The sequence below is a fragment of the Diaphorina citri genome, unplaced genomic scaffold (assembly GCF_000475195.1).
Source record: "Diaphorina citri unplaced genomic scaffold, Diaci psyllid genome assembly version 1.1 scaffold2473, whole genome shotgun sequence".
NCBI lineage: Eukaryota > Metazoa > Arthropoda > Insecta > Hemiptera > Psyllidae > Diaphorina > Diaphorina citri.
In genome coordinates, this window is record NW_007379894.1 from 17,578 (window position 1) to 33,553 (window position 15,976).

The following is a 15,976-nucleotide window of genomic DNA, read 5'->3' on the forward strand; positions in this document are numbered from 1 at the left end:
TCACCTTATTACTCATCAATTTTATTCATCAATGTTCTTACGTAAATCGAACAGAGAACACAAGGGCTCATATAAAATGTGTGCAATTTGCTCTGGGAAAATATAAAAAAAAGTAAACAAAGTACACTAAGCACTCCCGTTATGACGTACTTAATGATAATTCTCCAGTTATGTACACAGTTGATCTGATATAGGTACTCGTGAAATCCAGTGCGATTTGCTCCGAACCTGAGTTTTTCCATCGGAAGTTAGTTCAGAACGCTCAATAATCCTTGAAACTCAATTCATGCTCAGTACTCCTGGAAACTCAGTTCATGCTCAGTACTCCTGGAAACGCAATTCATGCTCAATACTCCTTGAAACGCAAAGTTGGATAGGCCATAACTCCGGCCCTGGTTGTTGGATCGATATCGAACTTGTATCAAAGTACTACATTTTTTAAGGCCTTTAATTTGATGTATCACAATCAGGGGGTTCCCATTTAAGATTTTGAAATTGAACCCCCTGGGGCCGACCCTGGCACCGGCCAAAATTTAGCGACTCCTTCAAAAAGTTGAATTTTAAAAGATAAAACACTACCCCAAATTTCAGCTTCTCATCTTTAGCCATTCAAAAAATATTCAGGGGTTCCAAGACTTTTCGAACGCTCTGTATATTTAGGATTAGTATGTATGAAATATGTAAATCTTGGAGAAGATGCCTCGATATTCAGGCCCGTGTATATTTCATGTGCGTGCGATTCCGTACAAGGTGGGGATATTCGCCTCGATATTCAGGCCCGCGTATATTTCATGTGCGTGCGATTCCGTACAAGGTGGGGATATTCTCATATAATCGACACAGCTTACAGCTCTCGTAAGGTCATGGCAGTACGTCAGGGACGGAGTAGCCTAGCTACAGCTACGTAGAACTCGCGGTAAATTCCATGTCAGGGGCGGAAATATACTGATGTTCTCACCTCTGTGTAATCAGGGGCCGAGATTGGACTGTGATTTTTTCAACTCTGTATTATCAGGGGTGGAAATAAAGGTACTGTGTAATGTTCTCAACGCTGTGTAATCAGCGACAAAAAGATTGTTCATATCAGTAAGGTTGCTCCAAGAGTGCAAGCTGGAAACACTCGTATTAGCAAATATTGATCCAGACATCCAGAGCTAATATCAGAGCTCGCTTGACTTATTGAGAGAACAAAATTTTCTGTGATACAAGTAACCTTACTCTTCAATTTGATCAGAACGTGAGAATGTGCACCGAAAAAGAACTCTATCAAAAATATGATTCGTTCCAAAATTCCAGGACACTCATGTAATCGGATCAAATTTTTATACTCTAGCTCGCGTTGGTGGTGTAATGGTCAATTTCAAGACAAGCCTGATAATGAGGGCGTTGCTTCAATCCCAGCCGAGGTATGGAGTTTTGTACATTCTCAATATTATTATGAGGATTTACTTAACATTTAAGGCAGCTTCCTGTTGAGGCAAGGGGACTCCATTTTTATCCAGTTCGGGCAGTATGGATAGAGCTCTGAAGATGGCATTAGGCTGACGAAACTACTTACGGGATATCTATCCCCTTTCATGGATGTAGCAATTGTAAATTATGGAAAACTGCTTGAAAGGATATCAGGGTCTTTTGTTGTGACCGTGCGAGTATAAGTTGACACCCGCACCCATCACTGGTGAAACTTACGAGATATTTTATCCCCTTTCATGGATCTAGCTATCATATATTTTAGAAAACTGCTTGAATGAGGTAGCTACTGCCAAATATCTAGCTCTGAATAAACAATATTCGTAAATACAGCTACTCGAGCTTACAAAAGTGCACATTTATTTTTGTCACAATGCATTTTTCAACTCCAATTCTTTCATTGAAAAGCGTATAGGTCTGATAATATCGTCTATGAAAATATTGATACAGTAGAACCTCCATTATATCAACTAATTGGGACCGAGGGTAGTTGATAAAATCGAGGTTCTGTATAAAAGTTGATATAATCGAAATTTTGTATAAAACAATGAAAAGAGGGACAAATTTAGTGGTATAAAAGAACAAAATATGCACTTTTATTATTTTTAAATTAAATTAAACAAACTAAGAAACAAACAAAAAAAACATCTTCGATATTATTTTCTTCGTCATTTGTCTCAATATTTGACCACTTTCGATGATCTCTTTCTCTGATAGTGTAGGATTTCCTTGAAAGATAGGGAAAAACATCGATTTTTGGAGTTGATATAATAGAGAGTTGATATAATGGAGGTTCTACTGTACTTCTATCAAAGGTGCTGTACTCGCGATGTTCTTTATCATTTCAAACACGTTATCATCAGCTTTATTGATCGAGTCTAATTAGAATTAGAACTTTCATATATATAATAGAATCATGTTGAAAATTCTAATCAAAGGAACGCAGGTTATAAGGTCCTTGTCTACTCTACTGTTTGTATAGGAGATGAATATTGATACAGTATAGAACCTCCATTATATCAACTAATTGGGACCGAGGGTAGTTGATAAAATCGAGGTTCTGTATAAAAGTTGATATAGGTAATCGAAATTTCGTATAAAACAATGAAAATAGGGCCAAATTTAGTGGTATAAAAGAACAAAATAGGGAAGAAATGCACTTTTATTATTTTTAAATTAAATAAAACAAACTAAGAAACAAACAAAAAAACACATCTTCGATATTACCTATTTTCTTCGTCATTTGTCTCAATATTTGAACACTTTCGATGATCTCTTTCTCTGATAGTGTATTAGGATTTCCTTGAAAGATAGGGAAAAACATCGATTTTTGGAGTTGATATACCTAATAGAGAGTTGATATAATGGAGGTTCATATAATCGAGGTTCTACTGTACTTGTATCAAAGGTGCTGTACTCGCGACGTCTTTATCATTTCAAACACGTTATCATCAGCTTTATTGATCGAGTCTAATTAGAATTAGAACTTTCATATACATAATAGAATCATGTTGAAAATTCTAATCAAAGGAACGCAGGTTATAGGTCCTTGTCTACTCTACTGTTTGCATAGGAGATGAATCCAAAACAGTATTATCATCAAGCCCAAGCGTAGAGCTTTTAAATAGCATATCACCCACGAAAAGGTGAGCGTTAGGTAGCGTGTAAATAGAGGCTATGCTATATTTGATTGCAAGAGAGTTGATATAATGGAGGTTGATATAATCGAGGTTCTACTGTACTTCTATCAAAGGTGCTGTACTCGCGATGTTCTTTATCATTTCAAACACGTTATCATCAGCTTTATTGATCGCGTCTAATTAGAATGAGAACTTTCATATACATAATAGAATCATGTTGAAAATTCTAATCAAAGGAACGCAGGTTATAAGGTCCTTGTCTACTCTACTGTTTGCATAGGAGATGAATCCAAAACAGTATTATCATCAAGCACAAGCGTAGAGCTTTTAAATAGCATATCACCCACGAAAAGGTGAGCGTTAGTACAATGCATTTTTCAACTCCATTTCTTTCATTGAAAAGCGTATAGGTCTGATAATATCGTCTATGAAAATGTTGATACAGTAGAACCTCCATTATATAAACTAATTGGGATTGGGACCGAGGGTAGTTGATAAAATCGAGGTTCTGTATAAAAGTTGATATAATCGAAATTTCGTATAAAACAATGAAAATAGGGACAAATTTAGTGGTACAAAAGAACAAAATAGGGAAGAAATGCACTTTTATTATTTTTAAATTAAATTAAACAAACTAAGAACAGACAAAAAACACATCTTCGATATTATTTTCTTCGTCATTTGTCTCAATATTTGACCACTTTCGATGATCTCTTTCTCTGATAGAGTAGGATTTCCTTGAAAGATAGGGAAAAACATCGATTTTTGGAGTTGATATACCTAATAGAGAGTTGATATAATGGAGGTTCATATAATCGAGGTTCTACTGTACTTCTATCAAAGGTGCTGTACTCGCGATGTTCTTTATCATTTCAAACACGTTATCATCAGCTTTATTGATCGAGTCTAATTAGAATTAGAACTTTCATATAATAGAATCATGTTGAAAATTCTAATCAAAGGAACGCAGGTTATAAGGTCCTTGTCTACTCTACTGTTTGTATAGGAGATGAATCCAAAACAGTATTATCATCAAGCACAAGCACAAGCGTAGAGCTTTTAAATAGCATATCACCCACGAAAAGGTGAGCGTTAGGTAGCGTGTAAATAGAGGCTATGCTATATTTGATTGCCTTATGTAAAGTCTTACCGTGGAAATTCCCCAACTGCGTACACGTTACACAGTATACAGGGTGAGCAGCAACTTTCATGGCCGAGTGGGTATCAAGCTTGCACATCAGAAGACTCCGGGTCGATTCCTGGCAGAGACGCAGTTTTTTTTTCGGCTCTGTGTCTGGAATTCGGGATGCATCCAGCCTCGTGAAGAATATTTGAAAGGAGAATGCGACCAAGTTGAAATTGATATTAATATTTTAATAGCGCAAGAAGCAAAGGAGGAAATAAAAAAAGTCTCCAAAACTTTCCGACTCCGGCAAATAAATAACAAGCTGGGCCCGTCCCTCCGGGAATTTTTTAGCCTGTAGTTTATTCAATGGTGATTAGAGAAAATCAGTAGGGTATCAAGCTTGCACATCAGAGGACTCCGCGTCGATTCCTGGCAGAGACGCAGTTTTTTTTCGGCTCTGTGTCTGGAATTCGGGGTGCATCCAGCCTCGTGAAGAATATTTGGAAGGAGAATGCGACCAAGTTGAAATTGATATTAATATTTTAATAGCGCAAGAAGCAAAGGTGGGTATCAAGCTTGCACATCAGAGGACTCCGGGTCGATTCCTGGCAGAGACGCAGTTTTTTTTCGGCTCTTTGTCTGGAATTCGGGATGCATCCAGCCTCGTGAAGAATATTTGGAAGGAGAATGCGACCAAGTTGAAATTGATATTAATATTTTAATAGCGCAAGAAGCAAAGGAGGAAATAAAAAAGTCTCCAAAACTTTCCAACTCCGGCAAATAAATAACAAGCTGGGCCCGTCCCTCCGGGAATTTTTTAGCCTGTAGTTTATTCAATGGTGATTAGAGAAAATCAGTACCTACATATGTACCGACCTAATTTGTTTAGTATTCAGTTTATTATCATTCTTGATTTGATTTTTTGATTTTACTTTCATGTAATGATTTAACATCAAGACTTGAGCCCGTTCTCCCTTTATTCCCAATATAATGTTTAAGTCACCCATCCATTTATTGACCTTCCTCGGCGTAGCTTAACATAGGTAACGGAGAGAGAGCGAAGCAGGTCGAAAAAAGACTAAGTATTGGATTTCAACGTCTCCCTCATTTTATTCTCTCATTCTCTCTCTCCTCTAGATGTAGGGATAGGGACTCACAAAATGAAGCCGAAACAAGCTGGGCCCGTCCCTCCGGGAATTTTTTAGCCCGTAGTTTATTCGATCGTGATTAGAAAATCAGTAGGTACCTATGTACCTACCTAATTTGTTTATTATTATTCTTGATATTCAGTTATATATTCAGTTTATTATTATTCTTGATTTTATTTTTCTTTCATGTAACCGGTCTTAAATTATCGACTGAAGTGTTATCTAAAACTTTCTCGCTTTGAGTTCATAGGTCGCCGCGACAAATTTCAAGATCAGAGCTCACACGAAGTGTTATGTAAAACTTTCTCGCTTTGAGTTCATAGGTCGCCGCGACAAATTTCAAGATCAGAGCTCATTTGTGTGAGAAAATGTGAAAAAAATCCCCCAAAAACCATTTTTTTCGTTTTTCGGCTTTTTGGTTTTCTGGACAAAATTTGCACTACTTTCGTTTTCCTGGTAAAAAGACCTTTAATTTGATATATAGGTCGACCAGGTCTGGATAAGTCCTATGGGAACAGACAGACAGACGACACCGAAGCGAATACAATAGCCGGGCTAAAAAACCACTTTCAATTACCTACCAATAGGTACCTAAGTATATCTTTAATAGATAGTCAGAAAAATAGTCATAAAACAATACAAAAGAGCCAGATGGGAAACCAAAAGCTGCTTACCCACACCTACTAATTTTAAATCCACAATAGGGACAAAGAGGGTTTGGTGGAAAGTATGCTTTTCTTTCGAGTTAACAAAGGTAGAACAACTAAGCTTGAGATTTCAATCTTTCTTTTACTCATGGAGAAACAGCTTTGGTTAAGGACCGCGCTGTGATCAGACTATTGACAAAGTTGTGATTAAGCTGTTTATCTCATTTATCTGGAATAAATCAAATTGAAAGGAATCTAGAATGAAATCCACCCAAAGGAAAATGGTCGCATACTTTGTGCGCAATTAATAGTCTGTTATACATCGGTGCGAACGATCTACTATCCGCAGTGTTAAAGCGCCTTCAAGATAAAAATAAATCCATCGTTAATATATGTGCAGTGTTAAAGCACCTTCGGGAAAAATAAATAGTTAATAGAAAATAGACATGTACGAGTATCTGCATACCAGGGCAGTACAAGCCTGATAAGGGTGGCAAAAAATCTATCTACGAAATACCTCGCACATATCAAAGAATTTTAAATCCACAATAGGGGTAAAGAGGGTTTGGTGGAAAGAATTCTTTTCTTTCGAGTTAACAAAGGTAGAACAACTAAGCTTGAGATTTCAATCTTTCTTTTACTCATGGAGAAACAGCTTTGGTTAAGGACCGCGCTTTGATCAGACTATTAACAAAGTTGTGATTAAGCTGTTTATCTCATTTATCTGGAATAAATCAAATTGAAAGGAATCTAGAATAAAAATCCACCTAAAGGAAAATGGTCGCATACTTTGTGCGCAATTAATATAGTCTGTTATACATCGGTGCGAACGATCTACTATCCGCAGTGTTAAAAGCGCCTTCAAGAGAAAAATAAATCCATCGTTAATATATGTGCAGTGTTAAAGCGCCTTCGGGAAAAATAAATAGTTAATATACATGTACGAGTATCTGCATACCAGGGCAGTACAAGCCTGATAAGGGTGGCAAAAAATCTATCTACGAAATACCTCGCACATATCAAATACAAGTCTGTTAAGGGTGAAACCGGGAAACGTTCACCGTACTAATTCATTATGAAGTTCAGTTTTATCTTCTTATCGAGGGTGAAACCAAGATAACCTGATAGACGACATCAGAATCGATCTAGTCGAGATAGTTGCCCCGCGGCATTATCTTACATAACGTGAATCCAGTAGTATCATATCCATGCTTACTTAACATGAGAGACTGCAGGCTACACATGTATAATCACTTGGTTTCAGTTCAAAATCGGTTATAATCCTCTTGATTCGTTTCTGTCAAAACTGTAACACATTTGTTGGCACACGGTTAGTTTCCGTGAGGTTGATTTAAATACTACGGAAAGGTTAAAAAAGGCAAGTTCTGGGATTTTAGACAGCCTCAAAGTAAATCCATTTACTTCACCTAAACGGTCGCGGTCATCTGGTACTGATAAAAGCAGGGCCGCTGGCCATTTAAGCTCCTTGTCTTTGTATCCTGATATGAAGTCGTAGTCATCTGGTAAGCGAAAGTTCGTGGGTTCTAACTTATCCGAAGTTGGTTCAAGTTCTCAATAAGTTCTATTCTTCTATTATAACTTCCAGTGGCCTATAAATCACCAAAGTATAGAAGGAAAAGTATTTAGGTACAATTCCATATTTTGATTTAATTCGTCCAAATTGAAAAATCTACTTTTCCTTTGCCCATTACACTCGTAAGATACTTTTCCAAATGTCCATACTTTGGTGATATGGGACTCGGGCAAAAATAATATCTGGTCCCAGTGCTTTTCCAATTTTCCCTATCGAATATATCTGGTGGGAGAGATTTTCCAGGAAAACCATTCATCTGAAGGCAGCGAGTACTTGGTTTCGTTATCACGCCAGTGTTATCAGAAGAGCTGCTCCAACTGACGCGCTCGTTATCAATAACTGATACTGATAACAGGTGAAACCTTTCCCGGACACAATGGAACCGTGTTGTACTCCGGAGTGAGTCAAATGCCTTTCATACATCAATTAATATATGAATTCTTTGTACGGGGACTTCTGTATTGAGGTGATGGCATTAATTAGAAGTGCGTCCTCTGACGTAATGAGGTAGGTACCTATCAAAACTAATAAATGAATGTACCTAATATTCTCGTCAATTTTCTTTTTACATTGGTAATGCTATCGTTGTACCCTACTCAATTTCCGTATCCAATTGGAAATTGGAAAACTTTGACTCCCTACTCTAAGAAGTGATATGAATGTTAAAACGAATCAATTCGCAGTTCTTAGACAAAAGTAAAGAGAGTAGTAAAATAGTAGGTATACTCGACATTGAGGTGATGGCATTAATTAAAAGTGCGTCCTCTGACGTAATGAGGTAGGTACCTAATTATGTAGGTACATATCAAAACTAATAAATTAATGTACCTAATATTCTTGTCAATTTTCTTTTTACATTGGTAATGCTATCGCTGTACCCTACTCAATTTCCGTATCCAATTGGAAATTGGAAAACTTTGACTCCCTAGGTACTCTAAGAAGTGATATGAATGTTAAAACGAATCAATTCGCAGTTCTTAGACAAAAGTAAAGAGAGTAGTAAAATAGTAGGTATACTACGGATAACAAAATATGCGGCTTGAAAAGTTTCCGCCCCCGCCGAGATTCGAACCCAGGACCTCCCGATTCCAAGAAAGCGCCACGAGTCGATCGTCACCAACCTGTCCATCATGCAGCCAACAGTCACAAACCTGGGAGACGCCAGTACCTACCTACATACTTTTTTGTCTTATCTAGTAAGTACCTTACCTATACTAAGTAGGTAAACTACATAGTGAATGCACCTCATCCATTTGAAAATAGACACCAGGTCGCCAGATTGGCGACAGAAGACAAAAATTCTGGTTAACGTATTTCAGGAAATACTATTTTAAACTTTGGAGAAGACGAAAAAAAATCAAGACAAAGTATAAAGTTTATCAGAAGAAAAAAATTAAAGTCAAAAAGTTTCCGTGTTCTTCGAATGAAGAGGCCAGGCTCAAAGTCAATGGACGCCCCTCGTTCACGGGGTCACACATTGAGATTAAACTTCATATCAATGGATTAAGCAATCTGATTGATTAATTTTAACCCCAAAAATTAACTCATCAGATTGTTCGATCCAATCCAATAGGTTTTACTTCAAAGTGTTTCTATGGGAATTCCAGGATATGTGTCTAAACTAAAAGACCACAAGAAGCTCCCAAAAGTTGCCGAAACGACACACAGGGGGAGGGGCTAAATCTTACCCTATGGCAACACTGTTAAAATATAATTTACCTAATTATATGAATGAACACGAACTAATTGGTTTAAATTATCCAAAGGAGGTGTTTATAATTGACTAACAAGAACACACTATTGACAATTTGAGGTACAAGACTTGAATGTCACAGATTATGAAACGGAATACAAAATGTTTGTAATAAACAATGTAATAATTAAAGAATTAACAATGTTAACATGAGGAGAATATTAATACTCTTGATTTTTCCATTTTACAAACGTCCAAATCAATCGCTAGGTACCTAGGTATTATTTAAGTCCTAAAAAAAGTCACCACAGAAATAATATTTAAAGTTAACAGGTTGAAATTTAGTCGAGTTTGAGGAGGTAGAATATTGAGTCAATAGGTTTTCCGTTGTTAATTTGGTACTTATTTAGAAATAGGTAGCCTTCCACACACGTTTGCTGATACCACGTGACTTTGTATTTTCGAAAAGCGAGGTTCAGAAAAGTCGACAAAAGTACGAGATACCTATTTGATTTCCGGACTGAAAATACCTATCAGATCCAAACGTTGGAGTATTCGTTAATGCTATGATTTCAAAAAAATTACCGGAACTTCCACATTACAGAAAAGTAAAAATTACACATTGATGAACCCAAAATTGAGGGCATGGGCATCAAAATTAAACACCACAAAATCTAAATCAAAGAACTAGTTAGATAAGTATAAACCAAAATTGAAGAAAGTATCAAACTCCAAACAAAAATCAAAATAAAGCAAGTGTCAAACTAAATCAAAACTCAAAGACAAATCAAAATTGAAGAAAATATCAAACTCTAAAGACAAATCAAAATTGAAAAAAGTATCATAATTTGAAGACAAATCAAAATAGTAGAAAGTATCAAACTCCAAAGACAAATCAAAATTGAAGAAAGTATCAAACTCAAAAGACAAACCAAAATTGAAAAAAGTATCAAACTCTAAAGACAAATAAAAATTGAAGAAAGTATCAAAATTTGAAGACAAATCAAAATAGGAGAAAGTATCACACTCTAAAGACAAATCAAAATTAAAGAAAGTATCGAACTCTAAAGACAAATCAAAATTGAAGAAAGTATCAAAATTTGAAGACAAATTAAAATAGGAGAAAGTATAAAACTCTCAAAATTGAAGAAAGTATCAAGAGAAAATTATTAGATGAGATGTTCGTAGACAGGAAAAATGAAAAATTCAAAATTCAAAGTAAAAAAAAGGACTATTTTCATTTCGTATTATCTTCAGTTGAGATTCAAACCCATGGTCCCGCTAATTAGACGGTTTCCAAGTCAAAAAGGGAAATCAGGCCCTTTCATAAAAAAGTAGGTACTTACATGTCTATCTACTAACAACTTGCCCCAGTACTTGAATCACAAATAAGTAAGTACCTCTACCTACCTACATACTTTTTTGTCTTATCTAGTAAGTACCTTACCTATACTAAGTAGGTAAACTACATAGTGAATGCACCTCATCCATCATAACACTTGTCATTGCCAGTATTTAAACTTCAACACTTGCCTGTACTGTAATCTTTACCACTTTTTTGTCCCTCTGAATGCCCACATTAGATCGCTTGATTCTTGACTCTTAAACAGTCTTGATCCTCAACCCCATAGTTTTATTTTTCACCTGGGGCTACTACCCTTACCCATTTTTGCTTACACCCAAAAACGTTGTCTCAAGGTCAATGGACGCCCCTCGTTCACGGGGTCACACATTGAGATTAAACTTCATATCAATGGATTAAGCAATCTGATTGGTTAATTTTAGGCAAGTTCTTGGTTTTTAGACAGCCTCAAAGTATATCCATTTACTTCACCTAAACGGTCGCGGTCATCTGGTACTGATAAAAGCAGGGCCGCTGGCCATTTAAGCTCTTTGTCTTTGTATCCTGATATGAAGTCGTAGTCATCTGGTAAGCGAAAGTTCGTGGGTTCTAACTTATCCGAGGTTGGTTCAAGTTCTCAATAAGTTCTATTCTTCTATTATAACTTCCAGTGGCCTATATCACCAAAGTATAGAAGGAAAAGTATTTAGTATTTAGGTACAATTCCATATTTTGATTTAATTCGTCCAAATTGAAAAATCTACTTTTCCTTTGCCCATTACACTCGTAAGATACTCCCCCCAAAAAATACCACTTCGTGGCATAAAAAAGACCCCGCCAAGTCGTTCCTCCCAAAATAAATCAAGTGCCACAAAAAATAAACATATTCTCATAAGATACTTTTCCAAATGTCCATACTTTCTTACTTTGGTGATTTGGGACTCGGGCAAAAAAAAATATCTGGTCCCAGTTTTTTTCCAATTTTCCCTATCGAATATATCTGGTGGGCGAGATTTTCCAGGAAAACCATTCATCTGAAGGCAGCGAGTACTTGGTTTCGTTATCACGCCAGTGTTATCAGAAGAGCTGCTCCAACTTATAACACTTGTCATTGCCAGTATTTAAACTTCAACACTTGCCTGTACTGTAATTTTTACCACTTTTTTTTCCCTCTGAATGCCCACATTATATCGCTTGATTCTTGACTCTTAATTGCTTTTAAACAGTCTTGATTCTCAACCCCATAGTTTCTTTTTTCACCTGGGGTTACTACCTACCCTTACCCATTTTTGCTTAACCCAAAAAGGTCAATGGACGCCCCTCGTTCACGGGGTCACACATTGAGATTAAACTTCATATCAATGGATTAAGCAATCTGATTGGTTAATTTTAACCCCAAAAATTAACTCATCAGATTGTTCGATCCAACCCAATAGGTTTTACTTCAAAGTGTTTCTATGGGAATTCCAGGATATGTGTCTAAACTAAAAGACCACAAGAAGCTCCCAAAAGTTGCCCAAAGTAGCAATAGATACCTTTCCTTTCGTTGTGGTTCGCATATCTTTCGTACCTCAAGTTTTAGGAGATAAATTATCCTCGAATAAATTGTACCTGAAAACCATGTAAAAACGATACGTCCTTTCTGAGCGGGAAGAGGGCGATTGGGGATATCGGAGAGCAGGTAATTCTGCGGGCTAAGTGAAAGCGATTGACGTATGTTCTATTTTTAGTTTTTAAGTACCTACATAATTATGTATGTATTGGAAACCACGGTGTGATGGGGTTTAGGACTTTGGGCATGTAGCGATAAAGACCGTGTTTTACGAAGTCGGAGTTGCCTTCAATTCTGAATTGAACTGGGTATCAAGTATAGCTCAATCCGATTGACCTGGGCATAGCTCAATCCTAGAATGATCTCAATTCTGATTTGACGCAACCCGTTATTCTAAGAGGCGATAGCCGTGATAGGATTGACCAAAGAGAAACATGGTTAAGAGGCAGTTTTGTTTCGAAGGCGACGATATTGAGAATCGATCACACAAGACATGTGGATTGTGGAGTCACCGCCAGCGCACCAGTCAATACTCAATTAATCGATTTATACTTACTCGAGTCTACTAATGGGAAGTACAATGAATTAATTGCGCAGAGAAATAGAAAATGAAATAAAACTGCCAAGAGAAAAACCCGATAACGACAAATTCCAAGATCAGAGCTTATTTGTGTGAGAAAATGTGAAAAAAATCCCCCAAAAACCAGTTTTTTTGCTTTTTTGGCTTTTTGGTTCTCTGGACAAAATTTGCACCACCATTTTCGTGATCCTGGTAAAATGACCTTTAATTTGATATATAGGTTGACTAGGTTTGGATAAGTCCTTCTATGGGGACAGACAGAGGACAGAGTGACTACACCGAAGCGAATACAATAGTCCATCCCTTATACCTTATTATTACTATTGTAGGTAATAATAAAGGAAGGACGGACTAAAAAGCAACATATTAGAGCTTTCTTTCCACTTGGCTCGTGGAGAGCTGGGAAAGTTAATAATAACAAACGAGAGAGGGAAACGTTTAACCAACACCAACGTTGGCAAACGTCCCAAAATAACTTTTCTATCATTGCTATTAGTTGGTACTAGACGAGCAGACACAATGTCCCGGGTTTGATTCGATTCATCGACACAAAAACGTGTCTCCCCTATAAAGTGGTATTGTACGTATATAATGATATATAGATGTAGATCTGTCCTAGGACAGGTTTCAACACGACGTTCTCCACTTTTCTCGATCTTGGGCGTCCTCCTTCATTTGTCCAAACGTTCTTCCATTCAGCACATCTCTCAACATTCCAAACCTCTTTCTTCCTATTGATCTCTTTCGTCTCAGCTCTCCTTCAGAGCTATAGTACGTAGAGACTTGAAATTTTGTATGACAAAACACTTTTTGAGGAAAATCAAATTGTGTTGGTCAACAATCTTCTAACATACTCATGAACTTGGTGGAAATTTCCCGGATTACCATATATGTTACATGCAAAAGAAGCTCTCACCAGCACCACAATTAGAACAAGTAAAACATCCCTAAAGGAGATTTAGCTAAAAAATATTCTTACCTTCCATCCGGCCGAGCTATTACTATCTCCCTTGTCCTTGAAGTAAGGGACACACGTTACTTTTTTCTTCCATTCACTATCCAAGATGATGCCGACTCCATTTCTTCCTTTATCATTGCTCCCACTGTAGAATGATTTGAATCCGTCTCCGAGAACACGTTACTTTTGTCTTCCATTCACTATCCAAGATGATGCCGACTCCATTTCTTCCTTTATCATAGAATGATTTGAATCCGTCTCCGAGTTCTTTCGCTTTATTTCCTTTCCATCTTCTTTCCTGCACAGTGCACACATAGAATAGACCAGTTGCGCTTACATGGGTGATGTTTCAAGGTTATAGAGCAGGAAAAATGAGGACCAACGGAATTTTTCTTTTTCTTCTACAACTTCTAGATCCCAAGATAAATCGATTAAAAAAATGCCGTTTAACAGTTATCAATCAATGGTCATTTGGTCAATTGACAGCCGTCAACTATGAGTGGACACAGCTTTAAATATGTCTTGCCTATTAACATATTCTGATATTGCAGATACATTAGTCAGGGAGATGAACGGTCTCGTGGAATTTGCAAGTGTACCTCCACCCGGCAATGCACTGCCTGAATTTAACGAGGATGAGGAATACGGAGACTTTGGCACATTATTCATTGACGAACAGCAGATAGACTTTGAAGCTACGCTGTTCTCAAGTCGGGCAATACAAAAGAGACATTGAACAATACAGTAGGTAGAACCTCGATTATTTCAACCAATTGGGACCGGGAGTAGTTGAAATGATCGAGGTTGAACCTCTGATAAGATAGGATATCCTTTGAAAGAAAGAAAAAAACGATGGACTTTGGAGTTGAAATAATCGAGGTTCTCCTGAATTGTTGTAGTTTTAACTGCTTATCTAAAGCCGGGGATGTGATGAGTTGTATTTTATTATCGGACCTATTTTTGATTCCACCAAGGAGAGCTCCCAATGGTTCACTGAAGTTAAGCAACATTGGATATGGTTGGTATAAAATATGGATGGGTGACTGCTATCTGAGGAATCACATGCCAATGGCTTGTAATAATGAGGTGATAGCATGTTAATTGATTCAGTTCCCATTGGTTCACTGAAGTTAGGCGGTATTGTACATGGTTGGTATATGGATGGGGGATGGGTGACTGTTATCTGAGGAATCACAAGCCACTGATGGCTTTTTCCAGCCTCACTCATTATTCTATGGTGTTCACCCACAGACCCCCATGTACGAGACATTCCCCTTGACATGAGAGACCTAACAGACTCTTTAATTCTTGGAATTTAATCTGTACAAATTTTGAGAGTCATTCCATCGACAGCAGAACCTTAATGGGTTAACAATAATGACCCTAGTACTAAAGTGTTGGATTTATTGAAGATGTAATTCGGAAGAGGAAGAACAATTGAAAAGAAGTAAGAACACCACTGACAAAAATTTATGTTGTACTTAAAGTCGTTGAATTGAATTGATACTAATAACTTTTCTATCGTTGCTATTAGTTGGTACTAGACGAGCAGACACAATGTCTCGGGTTTGATTCGATTCATCGGCACAAAAACGTGTCTCCCCTATAAAGTAGTATTGTACGTATATAATTATATATAGATGTAGATCTGTCCTAGGACAGGTTTCAACACGACGTTCTCCACTTTTCTCGATCTTGGGCGTACTCCTTCATTTGTTCAAACGTTCTTCCATTCAGCACATCTCTCAACATTCCAAACCTCTTTCTTCCTATTGATCTCTTTCCTCTCAGCTCTCCTTCAGAGCTATTGTACGTAGAGACTTGAAATTTTGTATGACAAAACACTTTTTGAGGAAAATCAAATTGTGTTGGTCAACAATCATTTAACATACTCGTGAACTTGGTGGAAATTTCCCGGGTTACCATATATGTTACATGCAAAAGAAGCTCTCACCAGCACCACAACTAGAACAACAAGTAAACCATCCCTAAAGGAGATTTAGCTAAAAAATATTCTTACCTTCCATCCGGCCGAGCTATTACTATCTCCCTTGTCCTTGAAGTAAGGGACATATATGATCAGTAAATAACTGATTATAATAAGTAAAGGTATTATATGTACTTATTGACTGCCTCGTGTCAATTCAATCGGCATCTCATATGGATACCTGGGTTAGTAAGATACCTGGGTAGGTGTAAAGGTCGGATTTACACTAGCCCGATAGT